The sequence below is a fragment of the Lepus europaeus genome, chromosome X (assembly GCF_033115175.1).
Source record: "Lepus europaeus isolate LE1 chromosome X, mLepTim1.pri, whole genome shotgun sequence".
Taxonomy (NCBI): Eukaryota; Metazoa; Chordata; class Mammalia; order Lagomorpha; family Leporidae; genus Lepus; species Lepus europaeus.
In genome coordinates this window covers 4,459-18,946 of record NC_084850.1, presented here as the reverse complement: position 1 = coordinate 18,946, position 14,488 = coordinate 4,459, and positions in this window count along the sequence as shown.

Here is a 14,488-nt window from a genome sequence, read left to right as displayed (position 1 = left end):
CTCTCACCACTGCTATTCAATATAGTTCTGGAAGTTTTATCCAGAGCTATTAGGCAAGAAAAAGAAATTAAAGGGATACAAATCGGGAAGGACGAACTCAAACTATCCCTCTTTGCAGATGGTATGATTCTTTATTTAGGGGACCCAAAGAACTCTACTAAGAGACTGCTGGAACTCATCGAAGAGTTTGGCAAAGTAGCAGGATATAAAATCAATGCACAAAAATCAACAGCCTTTGTATACACAGGCAATGCCACGGCTGAGGAAGAACTTCTAAAATCAATCCCATTCACAATAGCTACAAAAACAATCAAATACCTTGGAATAAACTTAACCAAAGACGTTAATGATCTCTACGATGAAAACTACAAAACCTTAGAGAAAGAAATAGAAGAGGATACCAAAAAATGGAGAAATCTTCCATGCTCATGGATTGGAAGAATCAATATCATCAAAATGTCTATTCTCCCAAAAGCAATTTATACATTCAATGCAATACCCATGAAGATCCCCAAGACCTTCTTCTCAGATCTGGAAAAAATGATGCTGAAATTCATATGGAGACACCGAAGACCTCGAATAGCCAAAGCAATCCTGTACAACAAAAACAAAGCCGGAGGCATCACAATACCTGATTTTAGGACATACTACAGGGCAGTCGTTATCAAAACAGCATGGTACTGGTACAGAAACAGATGGATAGACCAATGGAACAGAATAGAAACACCAGAAATCAATCCAAACATCTACAGCCAACTTATATTTGACCAAAGATCCAAATCTTTTTTTTTTTTTTACAGGCAGAGTGGATAGTGAGAGAGAGACAGAGAGAAGGGTCTTCCTTTTTGCCGTTGGTTCACCCTCCAATGGCCGCTGCGGCCAGCGCATCATGCTGATCCGAAGCCAGGAGCCAGGTGCTTCTCCTGGTCTCCCATGCGGGTGCAGGTCCCAAGCACTTGGGCCATCCTCCACTGCCTTCCAGGGCCATAGCAGAGAGCTGGCCTGGAAGAGGGGCAACCGGGATAGAATCCGGCGCCCTGACCGGGACTAGAACCCGGTGTGCCGGCGCCGCAAGGCAGAGGATTAGCCTGTTAAGCCACGGCGCCGGCCTAAAGATCCAAATCTAATCCCTGGAATAAGGACAGTCTATTCAATAAATGGTGCTGGGAAAATTGGATTTCCACATGCAGAAGCTTGAAGCAAGACCCATACCTATCACCTTACACAAAAATTCACTCAACATGGATTAAAGACTTAAATCTACGACCCGAAACCATCAAATTATTAGAGAGCATTGGAGAAACCCTGCAAGATATAGGCACAGGCAAAGACTTCCTGGAAAATACTCCAACAGCACAGGCAGTCAAAACCAAAATTAACATCTGGGATTGCATCAAATTGAGAAGTTTCTGTACTTCAAAAGAAACAGTCAGGAAAGTGAAGAGGCAACCAACAGAATGGGAAAAAATATTCGCAAACTATACTACAGATAAAGGATTGATAACCAGAATCTACAAAGAAATCAAGAAAATCCACAACAACAAAACAAACAACCCACTTAAGAGATGGGCCAAGGACCTCAATAGACATTTTTCGAAAGAGGAAATCCAAATGGCCAACAGACACATGAAAAAATGTTCAAGATCACTAGCAATCAGAGAAATGCAAATCAAAACCACAATGAGGTTCCATCTCACCCCGGTGAGAATGGCTCACATTCAGAAATCTACCAACAACAGATGCTGGAGAGGATGTGGGGAAAAAGGGACACTAACCCACTGTTGGTGGGAATGCAAACTGGTTAAGCCACTATGGAAGTCTGTCTGGAGATTCCTCAGAAACCTGAACATAACCCTACCATACAACCCAGCCATCCCACCCCTTGGGATTTACCCAAAGGAAATTAATTTGGCAAAGAAAAAAGCCATCTGCACATTAATGTTTATTGCAGCTCAATTCAAAATAGCTAAGACCTGGAACCAACCCAAATGCCCATCAACAGTAGACTGGATAAAGAAATTATGGGACATGTACTCCATAGAATACTATACAGCAGTAAGAAACAACGAAACCCAGTCATTTGCAACAAGATGGAGGGATCTGGAAAGCATCATGCTGAGTGAATTAAGCCAGTCCCAAAGAGAAAAATATCATTTGTTTTCCTTGATCGGTGACAACTGAGCGCCAAAGGGGAAACCTGTTAAGTGAAATGGACACTATAAGCAACAATGACCTGATCAGCTTTTGTCCTGACTTTAGATGTACAATGTAATACTTTATCCTTTTTAGTATTTGTTGTTGTTGTTGTTGTTGTTCTAGTACTATTGGTTGAACTCAGTAATTAACACAGAATTATTCTCAGGTGTTTAAATTTTAACTGAAAAGTGATCCCTGTTAAATCTAAGAGTGGAAAAAGAGAGGGAGGAGATGAACAATTTGGAACATGCTCGGTCGGACTGGCCGCAAATGGTGGAGTTAGAAATGTGCAGGGGATTCCAACACAATTCCATCAAGATGGCATGTACCAATGCCATCGCACTAGTCCAAGTGATCAATTTCAGCTCACAATTGATAGCTCTGATAGGTGTAAGAGTCAAAGAGATCACACAAACAAGACAAGTATCTGCTAATACTAACTGATAGAATCAAAAAGGGAGAGAAAGATCCAACATGGGAAGTGGGATACACAGCAGACTCATAGGATGGCAGATGTCCTAAACAACACTCTGGCCTCAGAATCAGCCCTCAAGGCATTCAGATCTGGCTGAAGAGCCCATGAGAGTATAGCAGGCATGGAAAGCCAAGATATCATGGAAAAAAAAAAACTCCTAAATGAAAGATCTCGGTGAGTGAGATCCCAGTGGAAAGAACGGGGCCATCAAAGAAGGAGGTACCCTTCTCCGAAGGGAGGAGAAAACTTCCACTTTGACTATAACCCTATCAGAATAAGATCAAAGTCAGCGAACTCTAAAGGCTTCCATAGCCCTGGCAACTCATGACTAGAGCCTAGGGAGATTACTGACGCCATGAACAGGAGTGTCAAATTGTTAAATCAGCAACAGGAGTCACTGTGTACTTACACCCCATGTGGGATCTGTCCCTAATGTGTCGTCTAAAGCCAAGTGATGCTATAACTAGTACTGAAACAGTATTTATATACTTTGCGTTTCTGTGTGGGCACAAACTGATGAGGTCTTTACTAATTATATACTGAAGTGATCTTCTGTATATAAAGAGAATTGGAAATGAAAAAGAAAAACAACCTGGTGTTAAAATGGAAATGGCATAGAAAATTAATTAATTTAAAAAAAATTATGTAGTATCTCTGTCTTTAATGTGCTGTACATTGCTATTTAATGCTATAATTAGTAATCCAATGGTAGTTTTTTCACTTTATGTTGCTATATGGGCAAAATGTTGAAATCTTTACCTAATATATACTAAACTGATCTTCTGTATACAAAGAGAATTGAAAATGAATCTTTACATGAATGGAAGGGGAAAGGGAGCGGGAAAGGGGAGGGTTGCAGGCGGGAGGGAAGTTATGGGAGGGGTGAAGCCATTGTAACCCATAAGCTATACTTTGGAAATTTATATTCATTAAATAAAAGTTTAATTAAAAAAAAAGACTCTGGTCTCTCATGAAACAACTCTGGCAGTCCTTGGTCTCCTAGGAAACAACACAGGCAAGATACATGGTCTCCCAGGAAACAGCACCCACGCAGACCCTGCCTTCTCAGGAAGCAATACAGAAAAGGAACATGGCTTCCCAGGAAATAGCACACATGCAGACTCTGCCATCCCAGAAAAAAACAGGCCTGGTACAAGGCTTCCCAGGAGACAGCACACATGCACACCTGGCCTCCCAGGAAACACACAGACAAGGAAAATGGCCTCCCAGGAACCAAAACACATGCCGGCCCTGGTCTTCCAGGAAACAAAACAGACAAGGAACACAGTCCCTCAGGAAAAGGTACACACACAGACCCTGGTGTCCCAGGAAACAATACGTGCAAGACACACAACCTCACAGGAAACAGCACCCACACAGACCCTGGCCTCCTGGGAAACAATACAAACAAGGAACATGGCCTCCCAGGAAACAGCACACACTAGACACTGGCCTCCTGTGAAATAATACAGACAAGCAACACAGTCTCTCGGGAAACAGCTCACATGCAGATCCTGGTCTCACAGGAAACAACACATACAAGGATGCTGGCCTCCCTGAAAACAGCACACACTCAGACACTGGCCTCTGAGGAAACACACATGCGAGGACCATGGCCTCCTGGGAAATACCACACACACAGATGGAGGAAAGTTGCTGATTTTCTTTTAAATTCCTTCAGTGACCCACTGTTCATTCAGTAGCATATCGTTTAATTTTCAATGTATATATAAGCATTCTCTTGTTCTTCTTGTTGCTGATTTCTAGTTTTATTCCTTTATGACCTGACAAGATACAAGATGTGATTTCAATCTTTTAACTTTCACTGAGACTTGATTTGTGCCTTAATATGTGGTCAATCCTAGAAAATGTTCCATGTGCTGAGGAGAAGAATGCGTATTCTGTAGCTGTTGTGTAAAACATCTTGTAACACATGTCTCTTAGGTCCAGTTGCTCAACTCTATGGCTCAATTCTGATGTATCATTATTGATTTTCTGTCTAGATGGATTGGTTTACTGATGACAAGGGGGTGTTGAAGTCACCCACTATTATTGTATTGGAGTCTATGTCTCCCTATGTCTTCCCGTATATATCTGTGTGGTCTTGGGTTGGGTACATATAGGATTGTTATCTCTTCTTGCTGAATCGATCCTTTTATCAATATATAATGTTCCTTTTTCTCTCTTTTTACAGTTTTTGACTTAAAGTCTGTTTTATCTGATATGAGTACAGCTACACCAGCTCAGTGTTGGTCTCCACTTGCATGACATATCTCTTTCCAGCCCTTGACTTTCTGTCTGTGCATCTTTTCCTGTGAAGTGCATTTCTCATGGGCAAAATATAGTTGGGTCTTATTTTTTTCTTTGTCATTCAGCCAACTTACAACTTTTGAGTGGAGAATTTAATCCATTTACATTCAAGGTTAGTATGGATAGATAAGAACTAACTCCTGTCATTTTGTTCATAGGTTACTGATTTCACCTGCTGTTTCAGTGAATTTGGTACTCTCATGTGTTTTCATGATGATTACTTCAAAAGTAGAACTCACTTCAGGATGCCTTGTAAGGCTGATCTAGTGGTGGTAAATTCTCCCAGTTTTGGCTTATCAGGGAAATACTGTTTTCTCCTTCAATTCTGTTTTTAAGGACCTGTTTATTTATTTGAAAGGTGGGGGAGGGAGGGAGAGAGAGAGAGAGAGAAATCCTCTCATCCACTGTTTTACTCCCCAAATGGTCACAATATCCAGGGATGAGCCAAGCTGAAGCCAGGAGCCAGGAACTGCACCCAGGTCTGCCACATGGGTTCCAGGGTCCCAAGGACTTGGGCAACCTTCCACTGCCTTCCCAGATGTATTAGCAAGGGGCTGGATCAGAAGCAGAGCAGCTCAAACCACCACTCTGATGTGGGATGCTGGCATTGCAGGTGGTAGTTTAATCCACTGTGCTACAACACCGGCCACTCTCTCTCAACTATAAAGGATAGCTTTGCTGAACATAATACTCTTGATTGGGGATTTTTTTTCAAGACCTTGAATATGTGGCTAACGTTGTTGCAAAGTGGGCAAAGTCAGCACTTGCAACACCAGCATCCCTTATGGACACTGCTCTTTGCAACCACTAATTTGAACCCCAGGAACTTGTTCTATCGATGATGTGGCCAATTAAGGAACAGATGACAAGGCGACTTTAGCATAGTTCATTGAGAAAAGTGAAGACAAATATTCCTATACCTGATAGACCAGGCAGTGTCTCAGTAAAGGACTGAGAGCCCGGTCTGCATTCAGATTGGGGTTTTTATGGACATGAGTATGAGTCCCTGTTGCTTCTCCCTCTCCTAGAAAAGTGTGAGTGGGGCTTTTTATGTGGAATGCCCCTAAACAAACCCCTCTAGACAATACTGGCCATCAAGGTTCTTATCTATTAGAGAAGCAAGACTTCTTCAGACCAGTGATTACGACCTTGTATGGCCAGCTGTATTGCTCCCCCAGTTCAGTGAATTCCCTTTGATAAAACACAGGCAAGTACACCTTGGACTAGGATAGGCAGACCAGAGGTTGGGCGCTGCCTTCAGGACTTGTTTGCTTATTCCAATGCACATCAATATATTTTCTTTAACATTTCTCATTTTCTTCAGCCTCTGTTACACACATAGGCTAAGACCAAGCTAGCTCCTTACCATACTTCTGATCCAGTTTCCTGATAATGTGCCTGGGAAAGCAGTGGAAGATGACCCAAGTGTATGGGCCCCTGCCACCTAGGTAGGAGATCTGGAAGAAGCTCCTGGATCTAGGCTCCTGGGTTTGGCCTGGCTCAACCCTGCCCATTGCAGCTACCTAGGGAATGAACATGCAGACAGAAGATCTTCTCCCTATCTCTTTCTCTCTCTGTACCTAACTCGCAAATAAATAAGCAAAATCTTCATATAAAAAAAGACCTTGTATGTATCATCCCACTCTCTCTGGCCCGGAGAATTTCTGTAGAGAAGTCTGTTGCCTAATTGGTTTTCCTTTATATGTAACTTGATATTTTTATCTCACTGACTTTAGAATTATCTCGTACTTAACTTTTGACCATTTCAGTATAATATGTATGGGAGAAGATCTTTCTTGTCATTGTTTGCTGCAGACTCTTTAGGGTCCTTTGAGATCCCTGTATCTGAATGCCCACATCTCTCTCAAGGCTTGTCAGCTTCTCAACTATTACTGCATTCAGTAGGTTCTCAATGCCTGTTTCCTTCTCTTCTCCATCGGGTTTCCCTATAATATGAGCATTTGTTCACATAGCGGTATCCCACATGTCAAATAGAATTTTTATTTTTATTTTTAATGATTTATTTACTTGAAAGGCAGAGTTACAGAGAAGGAGAGAGAATCCCCCAGCTTCTGGGTCACTCCCCAAATAGCTACAATGGCTGAGGCTAGGCCAAGCTGAAGCCAGGAGCTGTGAACTCCATCCAGGTCACCCATTTTGGTGATAGGGGCCAGGGAACTTGCTTCTTAGCCAGGTGCATTGTCAGGCATATGAATGGGAAGTAGAGCATCCAGGACCTGAAATGGAGTCCATATGGGATGCTGGTGTCACAGGCTTTGTCTTAACCGACTGTATTACAACACAGGGACCTGGAGGTTTGTGGGGCATGAGCGCGGCCATGGCATGGCCAGGCCAGGCCCGGGGGCTCCGCATGCGCAGCTGCTCCAGGGTGCCCCTGCCCGAGCTGCGCGGAAGGAAGCCACGCGGAGCCAAGTAAGATGGCACCCAGAGGAAGTAAGATGGGCGGAATCCAAAGTTGTTTACCACTAAAACTAACTGGCTGCGCAACATCAGGGGAGGTAACAAAACTAGTAACAAGTGTATAGACATAGGGCTAGTCCTATAGAAATCCCCCCATAAGGTGATTTTTTAAGTGATTGGTTGGTCCTTAGCCCTGCCCCAATGACTCTGCAGTTTTGTGTTATAAAAGGTACTATTATGCAGAAGGTGACTGAGTCCTTGCTAGACTTGGCTCCCCGCTGCGTCTAATTGTCTCCGGGACCAGGAGGCTGGGGAACGGGCGAGCGGCGCGCACTTACCTTTCCTCGGACCCAGTCCATCCTTGTACGGGTGGACTAAGACCCAACATCTGGCGCCCAACGTGGGGCTCGAACAGTTACTTTTCGGCCGAGGCTAAGCGGTCTCTCAGGGTAAGTGAAAACCTTAGTATGGTTTATGCAGTTTCGTCCCAAAAGGACCTGGCCTTAAAGGCCTTACGCTATATGTTAAAAAGTGTCTGGGTAGCTGTCATAACCTTGGCCCTTTGGATTCAGATGGCCAATCTCTTTTCTTGGAACACTTGGTTATGGGTGGAAAAACTCACCCTTAAGAGGGAGAGACACTTTGATACTGCCCTTAAAGCATCCTTCCACCCAGACGCTATAACCCTAGCTTCGGAGGGCGAGAGGGAGAAAGAGGAAGTGCAAGACTTGGGAGAGCCTAAAGCCTCAGAGGAAGATGGCGGGGAGAGAAAATGGGCTAAGTTTGATCAGAAATGCAGAGAGCCTGTGGAGGCACGAACTGTTGAGGTAAAAATGAAAGTAAAAATCATCCCGCCTAGCCCATCCACCCTAGAAGGGCCGGGACCACCCCCATACCTCCCCGGGGCAGAGGTGGCCTCCCCCTATGTAGAGCCACTTAGGGAGCTTTGTGATCTGGGCACTTATAATTGCCCAGGAGGGGAGAGGAGAAATGAGGCGACCTTTGCGGAAGCTTATCCGGTGGACATAAAGCAGCATAGGGAAGTGAACTCTGGGCCAGGGAACCTGCTGCCTCAGGCCTACCCTGTTAATTTAGCTCCAGGCGGCAACAGAGCTCTGGAGTGGTATCTCTGGGAAGCGAAGGACTTAAAGGAGCTTCTCAAGGCAGTGGTGGAAGACGGGCCAAATTCCCCCTGGGCCCAAACCCTGCTGCAAGATATAGCCTATCACCCATGTGTCCCCGAGGGCTGGTTGGACGTGGCCAAGGCAGTCCTCACAAGTTCACAGTTCATAAAGTGGTGCGCCTTCTTTAAGGAGGAGTGCCGGGTGAGTGCCGAAGCTAACCGAGCAGCCCAGCCAGCTATCCCTATTACATATGCTATGCTGGCTGGGACGGGGGAAGGGTTCTCTACGGGGATCCAGCAAACTGCGCTACCTGCTCTGTACCGTGAACAAGTGAGGCAGGCAGGACTTAATGCTTGGTACAAGCTGGATGAGGGGCCCACCAAATCTCCCATCATGGGGGTGCGACAAAAGCCAGGAAAGTCACTGCCAAATTTTGTAGTTAGGGTCGAACACAGTCTCCGTTGTAAGTTGCTGGCTGGGGACCTTCGGGATCAGTTTGTTAAAATGCTTGTTTGGGAAAAAATAAATGCTAATCATCGGAAGGCCTGCGCTGGCCTGAGGGAGGCTCATAAATCCCCAGAGGCAGTTAAAACTAAGGTGGAACTTTCAGGTGTGGCGGCAACCCCTAAAAGCCCAACACTGCCTCAACGCACTGCGCCTCCAATTCCGCCCATGTGGCCACCCCTTTATGGTTATTCACCTCCCTTGAATCGCCCGCCGCCATCTTGTAAACAGCGTGCCTACCCAACCCCATGGCCAGTCCTGCTAGGCCCCGGCGTGCACAGTCTTCCCTGTAAATGGGGGACCACGGCCTTTCTCTGCACTCTCTTCCAGTCAGTGTAGCCTGTTGCACCCTTGCAGGCCACAGCCAGATACCCTAGGGAGACTAGTCCTTGGACTGCTTTTTTCCTCTCCATTTACAATTCAATGCTGTCCTCACTAGGAGGGGGAAGAAAAATGCCTTTGGCTACCACTGGCCTTACCTAAAGGAACAAAAACCTTCATCCATTAACCCTTTCCAACCTAATGAGTCTTTATTTGCAGTTAATAAGACTTTTTCTCCAGCACTACGGAAGTCTCTCATTCCCTGCCGCTTTGTTTCAGATGTGTTTCCCTGTTCTAAGCAATGGGCTCCTACACTGACGACCAGCTCTTTTCTGTGCTGCTGTAGTTAACTTATCTAAGAGTTTGCACGTGTCTTAAAGGTTTCGTGTTTTATTGGATTTGTCTGTCTTTAATGTTTGAGTGATTACCTAACTCTGATCAGATCTACCCCACAGCTTTGATTAAAATACTCAGGTTATACATGCTAGTTTTTGGCTGAGTGGTTTGACTCTCTAACAGTTTAAATTCTCAAATGGAGTCTAACAATTTTGGGACTTCCAGTAGGATCCCTGGAACTCTCAAAGGATGGGACTCTAAATTTGTTAAAGTAACAACTGTTTAAGTCAATTCAAATTATGCAAAGTATATTAAAATGTTGTAAATAATGTCAGACCTGTACTGTATTCATGTTTTTGCTTTCCAGCTAGAGTGGTCTTATAAAAGTGAGAGTAAATTCTGTGTATACAAGCCCTTATATTGTTAACTAAAGTAAGCCAATACAAATTGGTTCAAAAAATTAAGTTAATGCCAAAGCCCTTCGGTTTGCTTGGTAGCTCACTTGCTTGGTTTTATGCTTTAAACTTGTTTTTCTTAACGATAAAGATCTTTTCAAAGTTGTAAACATGTACTAGTGTCCATGTTTACTGTCCAGGAGGAGTTAATGGTGTGGTATTCATTAATAACTCAGTGTCTTATGTATTGTGTACTTTTCACATCTTAAATTCAATAAGAGAGTTAACATGTATTCTCATAGATTTACATAGTCTTAAATTGTCATGTATGGACAAAGTAACTACAGGTATAAAGTTTCAGAAGGTATGAACAAGTCATAAAAGGTTTTAAAAGGTTTACAACTTTAAAATTGTTTACAGAGTTTTCTTTAAGTTATGTGCTAATGCCAAAATTACATTAACCTAAAGTTAAAGTAAAAAAATGTGTACTAATGTTGGCAAATTCTAAAAATGGTCTCAATCGTAAATCTTGAAATCTGTTTTTACAAAAACTGTAACGTCTATTTTAACAGTGTCTGCTTAATGGGTTACTCTGCCATTTCTAAAGTTAGGTCCTTTTTAGCTCTGTTAAATAGTTCTGAGTTATGTGCGGATTTTGTGTGCTAACTCTTATGTTCAAGGTGTTTATTTCTGGTTTCCAAGGTAATCTAGTGTATACTCTACTGTCTCTGTTAAGTTCAAATTAATAAAAAACATTGTTAAATATCGTTATAATTAAATCTGCTCTAAAAGTGTTAAAATCACCCTGTCTAATGAAGGGTTATCATTTCAGGATGTTAAAAAATTCTATTCTAACCAGACACTCTAAGTTCTCTTGGCACCTTTAACAAACTTTCTAAAAATCAAAGTTCTAAATTCTCTAAACTTTTGGTATCTCCAAAAGGGCCCCTGGAGATGTCAAAAGATATGTCTCTCATCTTATAGAGATAATAACCAATAATAACCAATTGGGATGTTTAAATTAAAAGTGCTGCCAAGATGTAAAATGATTCAACACTCTACTAAAATTCCTCACAACCCACAGGAACAGGCTATGGTGGAAAAAAACCATCAATGCCTCAAAAAAACAGTTATTAAAACAAAAAGGGGGAGTGGCTACCCCCCATCTACAGTTACATAAGGCCTTGTTCACCATCAATATTTTAAATTTTTTAAAAGGGTCAAGGGAGTCAAGGTTCCAAAAACATTGGGGACATTTAACCCCTAAACCTCAGAGATGGAGAGACCCTCTCACCCGACTCTGGAGAGGGCCTGACCCGCTGATTCAGTTGGGAAGAGGATTTGGCTGTGTGTTCCCCATAGGGGAGTTGACTCCAATTTGAATACCAGCCAGAAATATCAGGCCTATGCCCGATGCAAGTAACAACCCACCCAGGGAGCAGTTTGCCCCTGAGGGAGATCCCCTTGTCTTTCCTCTTCCAGAAATGGATGGAGATCGAAATCCAAAGGCAGGCGATGATGTGGACACTACTCTTCGCTGTGATCCTGAAGTGCCTGGCCCAGTGACGTGGGATTCGATGACCCAAACCAGATCATCAAAACACTTCAGGAGGACCTGAAAAAGACGAAGAGAACTCCAAGAAAGCCTCTTTTGGATGAGCCTTAATGGACTCTTTCCCTACCTCTTCTCTCTTCTTGGACTGCTTCTTGCCCTGCTTTTAATCCTTGCTACTGGCCCATGCATAACGAATAGGCTTATACAGTTTATACAACAGCGCATAGAGGCAACAAGGGTAAGACAGGTTGAGGTTCATTACCAGAGGCTGCTAGCCACAAAGGGCTACGATCCCCTGAACTGGGGAAGCACCCCCCGTGCTCTCCACATTGCCAATGACGGGTAAGATTCCGGATGGACCGGAACAACCTAAGACAGACGGTGGAGAAAGCTCACCACGCCCCCATAATTACAAGTCACGCGACACCCCAAGACGGGTAAAGCACCCAGCGTCCTGCACCAACCTAAGACAGGGCTCATGGCCAAGCTGCCTGGGTTACCAATGACGGGTAAGGGCAAGGACGGCTGGGGGCAACCTAAGACAGGGACCGCGTGCTAAAACAAAAAGGGGGAATCTGTGGGGCATGAGCGCGGCCATGGCATGGCCAGGCCAGGCCCGGGGGCTCCGCATGCGCAGCTGCTCCAGGGTGCCCCCGCCCGAGCTGCGCGGAAGGAAGCCACGCGGAGCCAAGTAAGATGGCACCCAGAGGAAGTAAGATGGGCGGAATCCAAAGTTGTTTACCACTAAAACTAACTGGCTGCGCAACATCAGGGGAGGTAACAAAACTAGTAACAAGTGTATAGACATAGGGCTAGTCCTATAGAAATCCCCCCATAAGGTGATTTTTTAAGTGATTGGTTGGTCCTTAGCCCTGCCCCAATGACTCTGCAGTTTTGTGTTATAAAAGGTACTATTATGCAGAAGGTGACTGAGTCCTTGCTAGACTTGGCTCCCCGCTGCGTCTAATTGTCTCCGGGACCAGGAGGCTGGGGAACGGGCGAGCGGCGCGCACTTACCTTTCCTCGGACCCAGTCCATCCTTGTACGGGTGGACTAAGACCCAACAGAGGTTTTCTTCATTCTTGGCAATTTTTTTAAAATTTTTGTGTGACTGGCTTACATCAAAAGTCTTGTCCTCCAGATTAGAAAATTTTTCTTCTGCATGGTCTATTCTGTAATTGAAGCTCCCTGCTTTATCTTTTTATTTCATTGCTTGGGGTTTTCAGCTTGAGAGTTTGGTTGTTTTTAATGATTCCTCTCTCTTTATTGATTTACTCATTCAAGTCACCAATTGTTTTCAAGACATCACTTTAAATCTCTATCTGTGTTGCGTTGCTGTCCCCTTGTCCCACCAGACAAGCCTCAGTGATGACGGGGATTGTCGCACTGATTGCTATGGCCACGTGACTGTGTGATGAGAATGGGTCCTTCCTCCTGCTGGGTGGGTGTGATGAATGCTGAGGTGTGTAGCACCACAAGACCTAGTCCAAGCACTAGCCCATGTTGAGTGGAACTTGCCCCGGTCCCTTGGGGTGAGTACAGATTGTGCTGGGGGAATTGCACTGAAAGATGTGGGTCTGGAGCAGTGGCATGCGGGTTAGGTCTTGCCTGTGTCCTGCAGTAACTATGTCCCAGCGACTCTGAGAACTGTGGTACTGAGTCACAGACCTGGAGCTCCAGGATACAAGGACTCACAGGTGAATGCCAGCTATTCCAGGGACTGCAGACGGGCAGTTACCTGCCTGAAGCAGAGGAATATAGGCTAGGCCCTCTAGATGCCACGGGTGAGTGTGGCATACTCCAGGGGTTGTAGCACCAACAGTGACAATCCCAGAATTCAGTGTACAGAGGGGACTGTCCCCAGGTGCTTCAGGACATGCAAGGGTGATGCTGGGGCCTGTGCCCTGGCCACCCAGCACCTTGTGCTAGGAGCTGCAGGAGGGGCGTCCTTGGATCTGATCCTCCAGGACTGTGTAAAGGCTACTGCTGGCCCAGAGCCTCAAGAAGCCCAGGGGAACGTCCCTAGATCACGAGTGAGCAAGTGTAGCTCCCTGGAGCTTGTGCCCAGTAGTGTCACAGCTGCAGGACTCAGGGCAGCCTGCTCCGTTCCCTGGGAAGAGCCCTAGCTCCAGCTGTGTGGCCTCTGTTATTGAAGGGGGCCTCCTACGCTTGCCTAAAGCACAAGGTAGTTCAGAAGCCCAGGTCTGGGGCCTTGTGGGTGGAGGGGGGCAAGTCAGGTTCCTTTCTCGGAGCAAAGCAAATTAGATTAAAAGCCAGTGATTCCTGGGAGATTCTCATGTAGCTGGGGCTGCTGGTCTGTGGAGGTGTTGGTGGTGGGGGTAGGACCCAGGAACGTTCTGCTTACTTTTCCTGGCAGCGGGCAGCCCCCAAGCCAAGAAGGAGCCAGGCAGGGTCCATGCTGCAGCATGTTCTCTCTCTCTCTCTCTCTCTCTCTCTCTCTCTCTCCCTCCCTCTCTCTCCAGCTCCTTCTCCCTCTCCCCCCAGCTCCCTCTCCCTCTCCCCCTTCCACCTATCTCTGTCCTCCCTCTCTCTCCCTCTCTCTACCTCTCCACCTCCCCCTCCCTCTCTCTCCCTTTCTCCATCTCATTGTCCCCCTCCGCCTCCCTCCTCCCTCTCCCTCCTCCTCACCCTCCTCTCTCTCTCTTGCTTTCTCTCTCACTCTTTCTCCCTTTACCTCTCCATCGCCCTGTCCCGCTCCACCTCCCCACTCCCTCTCCCTCTCCACCTCTCCTCCTCCTCCTCTATCTCCCCAGCTCCCTCTCCCTCTCACCCTCCCCCTTCCAACTGTGTATCTCTATCCTTCTCCCTCCCCCTACCCTTCCCCCTCTCC